The sequence below is a fragment of the Salvelinus sp. IW2-2015 genome, unplaced genomic scaffold (genome assembly GCF_002910315.2).
Source record: "Salvelinus sp. IW2-2015 unplaced genomic scaffold, ASM291031v2 Un_scaffold4433, whole genome shotgun sequence".
NCBI lineage: Eukaryota > Metazoa > Chordata > Actinopteri > Salmoniformes > Salmonidae > Salvelinus > Salvelinus sp. IW2-2015.
Genome location: NW_019945703.1, coordinates 19,634 through 32,261, shown reverse-complemented (window position 1 = coordinate 32,261; position 12,628 = coordinate 19,634). Strand labels below are relative to the sequence as shown.

Genomic DNA, 12,628 nt, shown 5'->3' with positions numbered 1-12,628 from the left:
AGTCCAGTTCAAAGTGAACGATGGCAGACCCTACTTCCTGTAAACAGGCAGTCCAGTTCAAAGTGACGATGGCAGGCCCTACTGCCTGTAAACACGCAGTCCAGTTCAAAGTGAACGATGGCAGGCCCTACTGCCTGTAAACACGGAGTCCAGTTCAAGTGAACGATGGCAGGCCCTACTGCCTGTAAACACGAGTCCAGTTCAAAGTGAACGATGGCAGGCCCTACTGCCTGTAAACACGCAGTCCAGTTCAAAGTGAAGCGATGGCAGACCCTACTGCCTGTAAACAGCACGTCCAGTTCAAAGTGAACGATGGCAGACCCTACTTCCTGTAAACAGGCAGTCCAGTTCAAAGTGAACGATGGCAGGCCCTACTGCCTGTAACACGCAGTCCAGTTCAAAGTGAACGATGGCAAGCCCTACTGCCTGTAAACACGGAGTCCAGTTCAAAGTGAACGATGGCAGGCCCTACTGCCTGTAAACACGGAGTCCAGTTCAAAGTGAACGATGGCAGGCCCTACTGCCTGTAAACACGCAGTCCAGTTCAAAGTGAACGATGGCAGACCCTACTTCCTGTAAACACGCAGTCCAGTTCAAAGTGAACGATGGCAGGCCCTACTGCCTGTAAACACGCAGTCCAGTTCAAAGTGAACGATGGCAGGCCCTACTGCCTGTAAACACGCAGTCCAGTTGAAAGTGAACGATGGCAGGCCCTACTGCCTGTAAACACGCAGTCCAGTTCAAAGGGAACGATGCAGGCCCTACTGCCTGTAAACACACAGTCCAGTTCAAAGTGAACGATGGCAGGCCCTACTTCCTGTAAACACGCAGTCCAGTTCAAAGTGAACGATGGCAGGCCCTACTTCCTGTAAACGCAGTCCAGTTCAAAGTGAACGATGGCAGGCCCTACTCGCCTGTAAACACGCAGTCCAGTTCAAAGTGAACGATGGCAGGCCCTACTTCCTGTAAACACGCAGTCCAGTTCAATGGAACGATGGCAGCCCTACTGCCTGTAAACACGCAGTCCAGTTCAAAGTGAACGATGGCAGGCCCTACTTCCTGTAAACACGCAGTCCAGTTCAAAGTGAACGATGGCAGGCCCTACTGCCTGTAAACAGGCAGTCCAGTTCAAAGTGAACGATGGCAGGCCCTACTGCCTGTAAACACGCAGTCCAGTTCAAAGTGAACGATGGCAGGCCCTACTGCCTGTAAACAGCAGTCCAGTTCAAAGTGAACGATGGCAGGCCCTACTGCCTGTAAACACGCAGTCCAGTATTCAAAGTGAACGATGGCAGCCTACTGCCTGTAAACCGCAGTCCAGTTCAAAGTGAACGATGGCAGCCCTACTGCCTGTAAACACGCAGTCCAGTTCAAAGTGAACGATGGCAGGCCCTACTGCCTGTAAACACGACGTCCAGTTCAAAGTGAACGATGGCAGGCCCTACTGCCTGTAAACACGCAGTCCAGTTCAAAGTGAACGATGGCAGGCCTACTGCCTGTAAACACGGAGTCCAGTTTCAAAGTGAACGATGGCAGGCCCTACTGCCTGTAAACACGCAGTCCAGTTCAAAGTGAACGATGGCAGCCCTACTGCCTGTAAAACACGCAGTCCAGTCAAAGTGGAACGATGGCAGGCCCTACTGCCTGTTAGATATTGCTGCACTGTCAGAGATAGAAGCACAAGCATTTCTCTACACTCTCTACACTAACATCTGCTAAACATGTGTATGTGACCAATAACATTTGATTGGATTTGAATGGGTCTTAATAAGACATCTTACCAGTCAAGCGGTTGCTGTTGTTTAACGTACAACTAAGATTTGTGTGTATTAGGTAGTTAACTCCTTGTGAATTTGACACAACAATTGGTTCTAAATTCGGAGAGACACTTAACAGATATAAAATGGGTGGAGTTACAGTAGGTATGATGGTGCACTGTTAAGATTCCAATGGACATGAACCCCACGCTACAGTACATAAGGTATAAGGCCTAAGGTGTGCCGCAAGGATCTGTTTCAGTCCCATTCTTTTGTTTATCACAATCACACACAGTGAAGGGAGGGAGAGGTGAAGGAGGGGGGAGCAGCCTAGACAATACAAAACACCAACCACAAAACTCGATAACCATGTCCTGATTTGGAGGGGAGGGGAGGGGTGAGGGGGTGGAGAGAAGGGGGGGAAACAGAGGATAGGAGGTGAAATTGGAAAGAGTAATGCATCTTTACCTTGTCTTGAGATGAACGAACTAGCTAGCGAGCCACGCAGTTTATATCCAGCTTTTGAGAGACAAAAGAAAAAGGGGGAAAGAAACAAGGGAACAAAAGAGAAGGGGGGAAAGAAACAAGGGAACAAAAGAGAAGGGGGGAAAGAAACAAGGGAACAAAAGAGAAGAAAGAAAAAGAGGCAGGGTGAATATAGTGTAGCGTTAGGAGAGAAAATGGAGCATTACCTCATCAATTAAGCATGTTCCGTTCCCATAAGGGTGGACCGGGGCCGGGGTCACGTTACACAGGCAATCACAAATACACACACACGRGCATACATACAACAGCAAACACACCCATTCACAAAAGCATACGTGCACACACACACACTCACTCTGTACACAAACATACCCACACAGCCTGTTTACCTCATGGAGATGCCTCTCACTGCATCATGTCTTATTCCTAAACTCTGGGAATATGAAACAGAAACACACACAACACACACACACACACACACACACACACACACACAACCACACACACACACACACACACACACAAACACACACACACACACACACACACACACACACACACACAACACACACACCACCGCCCGTCCCTTATCCTATAGGTTGGGCCTCTTCTCCGAGTCACTGGCAACTCCACCCTCTCCTCTTTAACGAAAACAAACACTCCCCCTCCACACACACACTCACAGGCTCACACACACACGGACACACACTCCTGTCGTCTACCTGTAATCGAAGCTCTGTAAAAGCATGCCCTTTTTATTAGGAGAATAAGGAGCTTTCTACTGTGACATTGTCTGCGAGGAAGGGAGAAAGCTGTGTGTCTATTCTCTACTTAAGTGTTCTCTCTCTGCACTGTAAGGCTATAAGAAGAGGATATATATATATATATATATATATATATATATATATATATATATATATATATATATATAGTACCAGTCAAACGTTTGGACACATCTACTCATTCCAGGATTTTTCTTTATTTTTACTATTTTCTACATTGTAGAATAATAGTGAAGACATCAAAAGTATGAAATAACACACATGGAATCATGTATAAAGCAAAAAAGTGTTAAACAAATAAAAATATATTTTATATTTGAAATTCTTCAAAGTAGCCACCCTTTGCCTTGATGACGGCTTTGCACAATCTTGGCATTCTCTCAACCAGCTTCATGAGGTAGTCACCTGGAATACATTTCAATTAACAGGTGTGTCTTGTTAAAAGTTAATTTGTGGAATTTCTTTCCTTCTTAATGTGTTTGAGCAAATCAGTTGTGACAAGGTAGGGGTGGTATACAGAAGATAGCCCTATTTGCCAAAAGACCAAGTCCATATTATGGCAAAAACAGCTCAAATAAGCAAAGAGAAATGACCGTCCATCATTACTTTAAGATATGAAGGTCAGTCAATGTGGAAAATTACAAGAACTTTCAAAGTTTCTTCAAGTGCAGTCGCAAAAACCATCAAGCGCTATGATGAAACTGGCTCTCATGAGGACCGCCACAGGAAAGAAAGACCCAGAGTTAACTCTGCTGCAGAGGATAAGTTCATTAGAGTTAACTGCACCTCAGAAATTGGAGCCCAAATAAATGCTTCACAGAGTTCAAGTAACAGACACATCTCAACATCAACTGTTCAGAGGAAACTGCGTGAATCAGGCCTTCATGGTCAAACTTCTACAAAGAAACAACTACTAACGGACACCAATAAGAAGAAGAGACTTACTTGGGCTATGAAACACGAGCCATGGACATTAGACTGGTGCAAATCTGTACTTTGGTCTAACGATTTTTGGTTCCAACCTCCATGTCTTTGTGACACGCAGAGTAGGTGAACGGATGATCTCCGCATTTGTAGTTCCCACTGTGAAGCTTGGAGGAGGTGGTGTGATGGTGCTTTGCTGGTGACACTGTCTGTGATATATTTAGAATTCAAGGCACACTGAACTAGCATGGCTACCACAGCATTTTACAGCGATACGCCATCCCATCTGTTTTGCGCATAGTGGGACTATAATTTGATTTTCAACATGACAATGACCCAACACACCTCCAGGCTGTCTAAGGATTATTACACCAAGAAGGAGATTGATGGAGTGCTGCATCAGATGTTCTGGCCTCCACAATCCCCCGACCTCAACCCAATTGAGACGGTTTGGGATGAGTTGGACCGCAGKGTGAAGAAACAAGCAGCCAACAAGTGCTCAACATATGTGGGAAATCCATCAAGACTGTTGGAAAACCATTCCATGTGAAGCTGGTTGAGAGAATGGCAAGAGTGTGAAAAACTGTCATAAAGGCAAAGGGTGGCTACTTTGAAGAATCTCAAATATAAAATATATTTTGATTTAATTAACACTTTTTTTGGGTTACTACATGATTCCATATGTGTTATTTCATAGTTTTTGATGTCTTCACTATTATGTAGAAAATAGTAAAAATAAAGAAAAACACTGGAATGAGTAGGTGTGTCCAAACTTTTACGGGTACTGTGTATATATATATATATATATATATATATTATTATTTTTTCTTCTTTTTTTCTTTCTTCATATATATATACTGTATATACACTGAACCAAAATATAAACGCAACATGTAAAGTGTTGGTCCCATGTTTCATGAGCTGAAATAAAAGATCCCAGAAATGTTCCAGATGCACAAAAAGCTTATGTCTCTCTAATTTTGTGTACAAGGTGTGGCATATCAAGAAGCTGATTAAACGGCATGATCATTACACAGGTGCACCTTGTGCTGGGGGCAATAAAAGGCCACTTTAAAATGTGCAGTTTTGTCACAACACAATGCCACAGATGTCTCAACTTTTGAGGGAGCGTGCAAATGGCATGCTGACAGCAGGAACACCCACCAGAGCTGTTGCCAGAGAATTTAATGTTAATTTCTCTACCATAAGCTGCCTCTGTCATTTTAGAGAATTTGGCAGTACGTCCAACCGGCTTCACAACCGCAGAGCATGTGTAGTATGGTGTTGTGTGGGCGAGCGGTTTGCTGATGTCAACGTTGTGAACAGAGTGCCCCAAGCTACGGACAACGAACACAATTGAATGGAAACTGAAAATGTCCCAGTTCTTCCATGGCCTGCATATTCACCAGACATGATGGCCATTGAGCATGTTTGGGATGCTCTGGATCGATGTGTACGACAGTGTGTTCCAGTTCCCGACAATATCCAGCAACTTCGCACAGTCATTAAAACGTGAAACAACATTCCACAGGCCACAATCAACAGCCTGATCAACTCTATGCGTACGAGATGTGTCGCGCTGCATGAGACAAATGGTGGTCACACCAGATACTGACTGGTTTTCTGATCCACACCACTACCTGTTTTTTTAAGGTATCTGTGACCATCTATATTCCCAGTCATCTGAAATGCATAGATTAGAGCCTAATGAATTTATTTAAATGGACTGATTTCCTCACATGACCTGTAACTCAGTCAAATGTTAGAAATGGTTGCATGTTGCGTTTCTATTTTAGTTCAGTATAAATAAGAAGGGGAGCAGAGAGTGGAAAAGGTGAGAAGATACAGGGAGACACATCGGGACAGTGTGTGTTACAGAGTGAAGCCACTGAAGCACGGGAGGAGGACCCTGAGTGATTTACAGCCCACCAGCCTAAGGCATTGCGGTATGACACACACACACACACACACAAACACACGCATGTGACGAACATTGACACACAGAGGGGTATATACACACACACACATACACATTCTGTTATACATAAGTACAGGATACAGGGTGTGGAACACACACATACACCTCTTGGACTATTCCTGCGGGGGCCCTATGTCCTCCAGCCCCCCCCCATGGTTTTCAATGTGTTAGCATTAATGCCATTGTTAATCCCATCATTGTTAATCCCATCATTGTTAATCCCATCAAGACAGATTGCCTTTGTAAAAAAGTATATGACGTCGGAAGGTGGTTCTGACCATACCAGGTATCTGAAAAATGTGACCATGTGAGATAGAAATGCACTGAAAGACAGACAGGGAAGACACAGGACGCACACGATTCTCACCCTCACATACACAACCCTGCATTCTCACCCTCACACAAACAACCCTGCATTCTCACCCTCACACAAACAACCCTGCATTCTCACCTCACACAAACAACCCTGCTTTCCTACCCACACATACACAACCCTGCATTCTCACTCTTGACACACACGTTCCCACACACACTCTCCTGTCAGTCACTTCCTCCCCAAACATCCTATACGTTCTAGCAGAGAAGAAAAGCTATGTTCATTCACAGTGCTAAGAGTAGGGAGGGTATCAGGGACAGGGTAAGCGTGTGTTACAGAAGTGTTGGCACCAGTCGGGTAGGTTGGTTGGCAGTTTACAGCAGTATGTACCTGTTTCCACTTCGTGCCAGCTGCTGGCCTGGCTGCCGCTGCCCGGGGAGCGCCCTGCGCTGGGTAGTAGGACTCTTCTCCTGGACTGTCCACCTCGTCCTCCATACACTTGATCCTCTTGGCCGAGCTGGACGGGACCACACACATTGACAGACAGACACACACAGAGACCAGGGTTAATGCGGATAGTTCAATTACGTTTGAAGTGCTATACAAAGAACAATCTACAGAAATGTATCTGTCATTTTCTATTTTCAGAAATCGTATATTCAGTTTAATGCAAACTTGGTGTCTAGTCTCCATGTGGTTCCACCTGGAACCAGTCAAACACTGAGCTGTCCCCCCAGTCAAACACTGAAGCTGTCCCCCAGTCAAACAGAATCTGTCCCCCAGTCAAACACTGAAGCTGTCCCCCCCAGTCAAACACTGAAGCTGTCCCCCCCAGTCAAACACTGACGCTGTCCCCCCAGTCAAACACTGAAGCTGTCCCCAGTCAAACACTGAAGCTGTTCCCCAGTCAAACACTGAAGCTGTCCCCCCAGTCAAACACTGAAGCTGTCCCCCAGTCACACACTGAAGCTGTCCCCCAGTCAAACACTGAAGCTGCCCCCCCCCCCAGCAAACACTGAAGCTGCCCCCCCCCCCCCCAGTCAAACACTGACGTGCCCCCCCCAGTCAAAACACTGAAGCTGTCCCCCAGTCAAACACTGAAGCTGTCCCCCAGTCAAACACTGAAGCTGTCCCCCCAGTCAAACACTGAAGCTGTCCCCCAGTAAAACACTGAGCTGTCCCCCAGTCACACACTGAAGCTGTCCCCAAGTCACACACTGAAGCTGTCCCCCAGTCAAAACTGAAGCTGTCCCCCCAGTCAAACACTGAAGCTGTCTTCCCCACAAACACTGAAGCTGTCCCCCCAGTCAAACACTGGAAGCTGTCACCCAGTCAAACACTTAAGCTGTCCCCCCAGTCAAACACTTAAGCTGTCCCCCAGTCAAACATGAAACTATCCCCCCAGTCAAACACTGAAGCTATCCCCCAGTCAAACACTGAAGTCTCCCCAGTCAAACACTGAAGCTGTCCCCCCAGTCAAAACTGAACCTGTCCCCCCAGTCAAACACTGAAGCTGTCCCCCCAGTCAAACACTGAAGCTGCCCCCCCCCCAGTCAAACACTGAACTGCCCCCCCCCCCCCGTCAAACACTGAAGCTGCCCCCCCCCCCAGTCAAACACTGAAGCTGTCCCCCCCAGTCAAACACTGAAGCTGTCCCCCCAGTCAAACCTGACGGTCCCCAGTCACACTGAAGCTGTCCCCCAGTCAAACACTGAAGCTGTCCCCCCAGTCAAACACTGAAGCTGTCCCCCCAGTCAAACACTGAAGCTTGTCCCCCCAGTCAAACACTGAAGCTGTCCCCCCAGTCAACACACTGAAGCTGTCCCCCAGTCAACACTGAAGTGTCCCCCCAGTCACACACTGAGCTGTCCCCCCAGTCAAACACTGAAGCTGTCCCCCCCCAGTCAAACACTGAAGCTGTCTTCCCCAGTCAAAACTGAAGCTGTCCCCCAGCCACAAACACTGAAGCTGTCCCCCAGTCAAACACTGAAAACTCTCCCCCAGTCAAACACCGAAGCTCTCCCCCAGTCAAAACACTGAAACTGCCCCCCCCAGTCAAAACACTGAAGCTGCCTCCCCCCCAGTCAAAAACTGAAGCTGTCCCCCAGTCAAACGTTGAAGCTGTCCCCCCCAGTCAAACACTGAAGCTGTCCCCCCCAGTCAAACACTGAAGCTGTCTTCCCCAGTCAAACACTGAAGCTGTCTTCCCCAGTCAAACACTGAAGCTGTCCCCCCAGTCAAACCTGAAGCTGTCCACCCAGTCAAACACTGAAGCTCTCCCCAGCCAAACACTGAAACTCTCCCCCCAGTCAAACACTGAAGCTGTCCCCCAGTCCAAACACTGAAGTGTCCCCCCAGTCAAACACTGAAGCTGCCCCCCAGTCAAACACTGAAGCTGTCCCCCAGTCAAACACTGAAGCTGTCCCCCCAGTCAAACACTGAAGCTGTTCCCAGTCAAACCTGAAGCTGTCCCCCAGTCACACTGAAGCTGTCCCCCAGTCACACACTGAAGCTGTCCCCCCAGCAAACACTGAAGCTGCCCCCCCAGTCAAACACTGAAGCTGCCCCCCCCCAGTCAAACACTGAAGCTGCCCCCCCCCCCCAGTCAAACACTGAAGCTGTCCCCCAGTCAAACACTGAAGCCACTGCCTGTCCCCAGTCAACACTGAAGCTGTCCCCCAGTCACACACTGAAGCTGTCCCCCCAGTCACACACTGAAGCTGCCCCCCCCAGTCAAACACTGAAGCTGACCCCCAGTCAAACACTGAAGCTGCCCCCCCCCCCCCCAGTCAACACTGAAGCTGCCCCCCCAGTCAAACACTGAACTGCTTCCCCAGTCAAACACTGAAGCTGTCCCCCAGTCAAACACTGAAGCTGTCCCCCCAGTCAAACACTGAAACTCTCCCCCCAGTCAAACACCGAAGCTTCTCCCCCCAGTCAAACACTGAAGCTGCCCCCGTCAAACAGAAGCCCCCCCTCAAACACTGAAGCTGCCCCCCAGTCAAAAACTGAAGCTGTCCCCCCAGTCAAACATGAAGCTGTCCCCCCAGTCAAACACTGAAGCTGTCCCCCCCAGTCAAACACTGAAGCTGTCTTCCCCAGTCAAACACTGAAGCTGTCTTCCCCAGTCAAACACTGAAGCTGTCCCCCCCAGTCAAACACTGAAGCTGTCCACCAGTCAAACACGAAACTCTCCCCCAGTCAAACACTGAAGCTCTCCCCCCCAGCCAAACACTGAAACTCTCCCCCGTCAAACACTGACGCTCTCCCCAGTCAAACACTGAAGCTGTCCCCCAGTCAAACACTGAAGCTCTCCCCCCAGTCAAACACTGAAGCTCTCCCCCAGTCAAACACTGAACTCTCCCCCAGTCAAACACTGAAAACTCTCCCCCCAGTCAAACACGGACTGTGGTTTGGTGCTGGTGTGTGTACAGTATATCTGTCTCTGTTAGTGAGGCTAGGAGTAGGTCCCAAATGGCACCCTATTCCCATTATAGTGCACTACTTTTGACCAGGGCCAATACGGGCTCTGGTTAGAAGTAGTGCACTATATAGGTAACAGTGTTCCACTTGACCAGTGAGTTATTTCCCTTGCCGTTGGTTCTGACATTTATTTGTGAATGTGATGTCTGCTGGTGAGCTTTCCTGGTAATCACGTAATTAGGGCCGAGCGTGTCCACACACTGCCTCCTTGTTCAGACCTGTTTGCTTTGACAGGAAGGAAGAGAGAGAGAGAGGCTGGTGGTGTATGTGAGCTTACACACAGACATGGATATGTGGAGACGTACACACGCACAAATGTGTGTATGGGTACACATGCTCTTGCACACACACACGTGCATAACACACACACACACACACACATACTAGACGGTGTCAGAGGAAGGCCTATAAAATTGTCCGACTCCAGTCACCCAAATCATAGACTGTTCTTTCTCCAACTGCAACTGTACGGAGCGCCAAGTCTAGAACCAAAAGGCTCCTTATTGCTTCTACCCCCAAGCCATAAGACTGCTGAACAATAATCAAATGGCCACCCGGACAATTTACATTGACCCCTCGCCCCCTCTGTTTTTACACTGCTGCTACTCACTGTTTATTATCTATGCATAGTCACTTTACAAATGACCTCAACTAACCTGTACCCCTGCACATTGACACGGTACCGGTACCCCCTGTATATAGCCTCGCTATTGCTATGTCATGTTCTAGTGTTACTTTTTGATTTAATTACATTTTTTACTTTAGTATATTTAGTAAATATTTTCTTAACTCTATTTCTTGAACAGCATTGTTGGTTAAGGGCTTGTAAGTAAGCATTTCACGTTAAGGTCTACACCTGTTATATTTGGCTATGTGACAAATAACATTTGATTTGATTTGGTTTGATATGCAAACACATGCATATTTAACATGCGCAAGTTTAACCATAGCACAGACTATGTGTGTGTACAGAAGTCGGATCTTAATATGACCCATTCCGTCGCAGGAGGAAAATAATTTGAATAGATATTTAAAATGTAGAATTGTCACCAGGGAGCAGCTGGATGCGGTGTTTGTAGGCTATACAATGCAGTGCCGTCCCGAGGGGGCTATAGTTTGGGGAAGGCTCTGCAAACCATCCAGTATTCTCAGGGCTTCCTAGAGCATTGTGAACTAGTGCAGTGCTCTGAGCAGCACGTCTTCTAGCCCAGTACTGGACAATCGTTTTGTATGAAACTGATGTTGGTGTATCCTACTGGCTTATTGTTGTATTTGCTTCCTATTTATCCAACAGTGTCTGGTCATTTCCTATCAACATCAGGGGGAAATAATCCTGGACTGTCCATATTTTAAATGTGTAACTACATCAAGTCAATCAGGGGATCAAATTATTTGTGTCGAAAGGGCATAGGCCGGAATCGAACCCACGCCGAACCCACGCCAACATGGTAGGACTGTATGTGCCCTAACTAACCACGAGATTGAACCCAATTTTTAGTTAAGGATACACTTGAATGTTGTAGCCCAGTGGAGACCGATATCTGTCTTGTCTTATTAAGCTATATAAAATGATGGTCGGTGATCTGTATGGCTGCATGTCGCCTTTGTAAAAAGGTATATGACGTTGTGTACATTTGAATGTTCGGGTAATAGGACCTAGGCCTATAGCGTTTGAGCGAGAGACAACATTATTTTAGATGGAGAGAAAGAGAACTGCTCATTTTCAGCCAGTCACAAGGATGCATCAGGAAAATTCACAGCGACAAAACAGTGATCAAGTTAAGATCCAACATCTGTATGCTTGTGCAACACGTTACAATAGAAAGGATTCCGGGCCATATGCCTTCATTATGTGAGTATGGAACAGGAGATGGTGGGTTGGAGGCCAGTTCAGTGAGTAGTGCCTCGCAGCGCTGTGTGTAAAGCGGCTCTTTCAACCTGGTGCGTGGGCTGTCTCCGGAGTAGTAGGCCAAGTCAGAATGTGTTTGAGAGAAACACACACACACACAAATGCTCTCCTAAACACACACATTAGTATGAATGCACAAACGTACATATGCACAAATACACACTGTGGGGTGACTAGGGTTTTACTCTGGGAATGAGCGAACATGTCTGTGTGCGCATGCCTAACTGTGTGTGCTTGTGTGTCTAAGCGTGCGTGCGTGCGTGTATGTGTGTGTGTGTGTGTGTGTGTGTGTCTCCCTTTCTGTGTGTGCCTCTCTCTTTCTGTGTGTGTGTGTGTTTATTATGTGTGTGTGTGTTATTATATGTGTGTGGTGTGTTTTATATTGTGTGTGTGTGTATGTGTGTGTGTTACCTGCTGGAGGAGGTGCTGGGTAAGGGTCGCCTCATTGCCCCAGGCGTATGCTGTAGTAGGAGGAGCTGTCCAGGTCGCCAGCGAGAAGTTAGGACCCGTCCAGCTGCGATGGGGCTAGAGAGAGAAGAGAAGAGAGAGAGAGAGAGAGAGAGAGAGAGAGAGAGAGAGAGAGAGAGAGAGAGAGAGAGAGGAAGGGAGAGAGAGGGAAGTAGGAGGGGGAGAGAGGAAAAAAATAATGATAGGGGGGGAGAGACAGAGAGAGGGAAGAGCGAGAGAGAGTGAGAGAGAAGGACAGAGAGAGAGGGGAGGGGGAAGGGAGAAGGGGAGAGATGAGAGAGAGGGAGAGAGAGAGATAGGGGAGAGAGAGAGAGAGAGGGGAGAGGAGAGAGAGAGGGGAGAGAGAGAAAGACATAGAGAGCGAGGGAGAGAGGGAGGGAGAGAGAAAAGCAGTAGAGCGGAAGGAGAGAGCAAGAGAGAGAGGCACAGAGAGAGAGAGGAGAAAGAGAGCAGAGGAGAGGGGAGAGAAGACAAGGAGAGAGAACAAGAACATTAGGTGTTACCATTTATTAAACTACCACATAG

General features: G+C 47.5%; 1 long non-coding RNA gene across 1 annotated transcript; it reads right to left on the bottom strand.

Moving 5' to 3' along the window:
* Window positions 1-2,172: 2,172 nt before the first annotated feature.
* Window positions 2,173-12,152, bottom strand: LOC112077283 (uncharacterized). The gene is made up of 3 exons (XR_002895391.2): window positions 12,047-12,152; window positions 6,634-6,760; window positions 2,173-2,276 (listed from the first exon to the last, which is right to left on the bottom strand). It is a non-coding gene; the product is annotated as an uncharacterized lncRNA (long non-coding RNA).
* Between the last annotated feature and the right edge of the window lie 476 nt (window positions 12,153-12,628).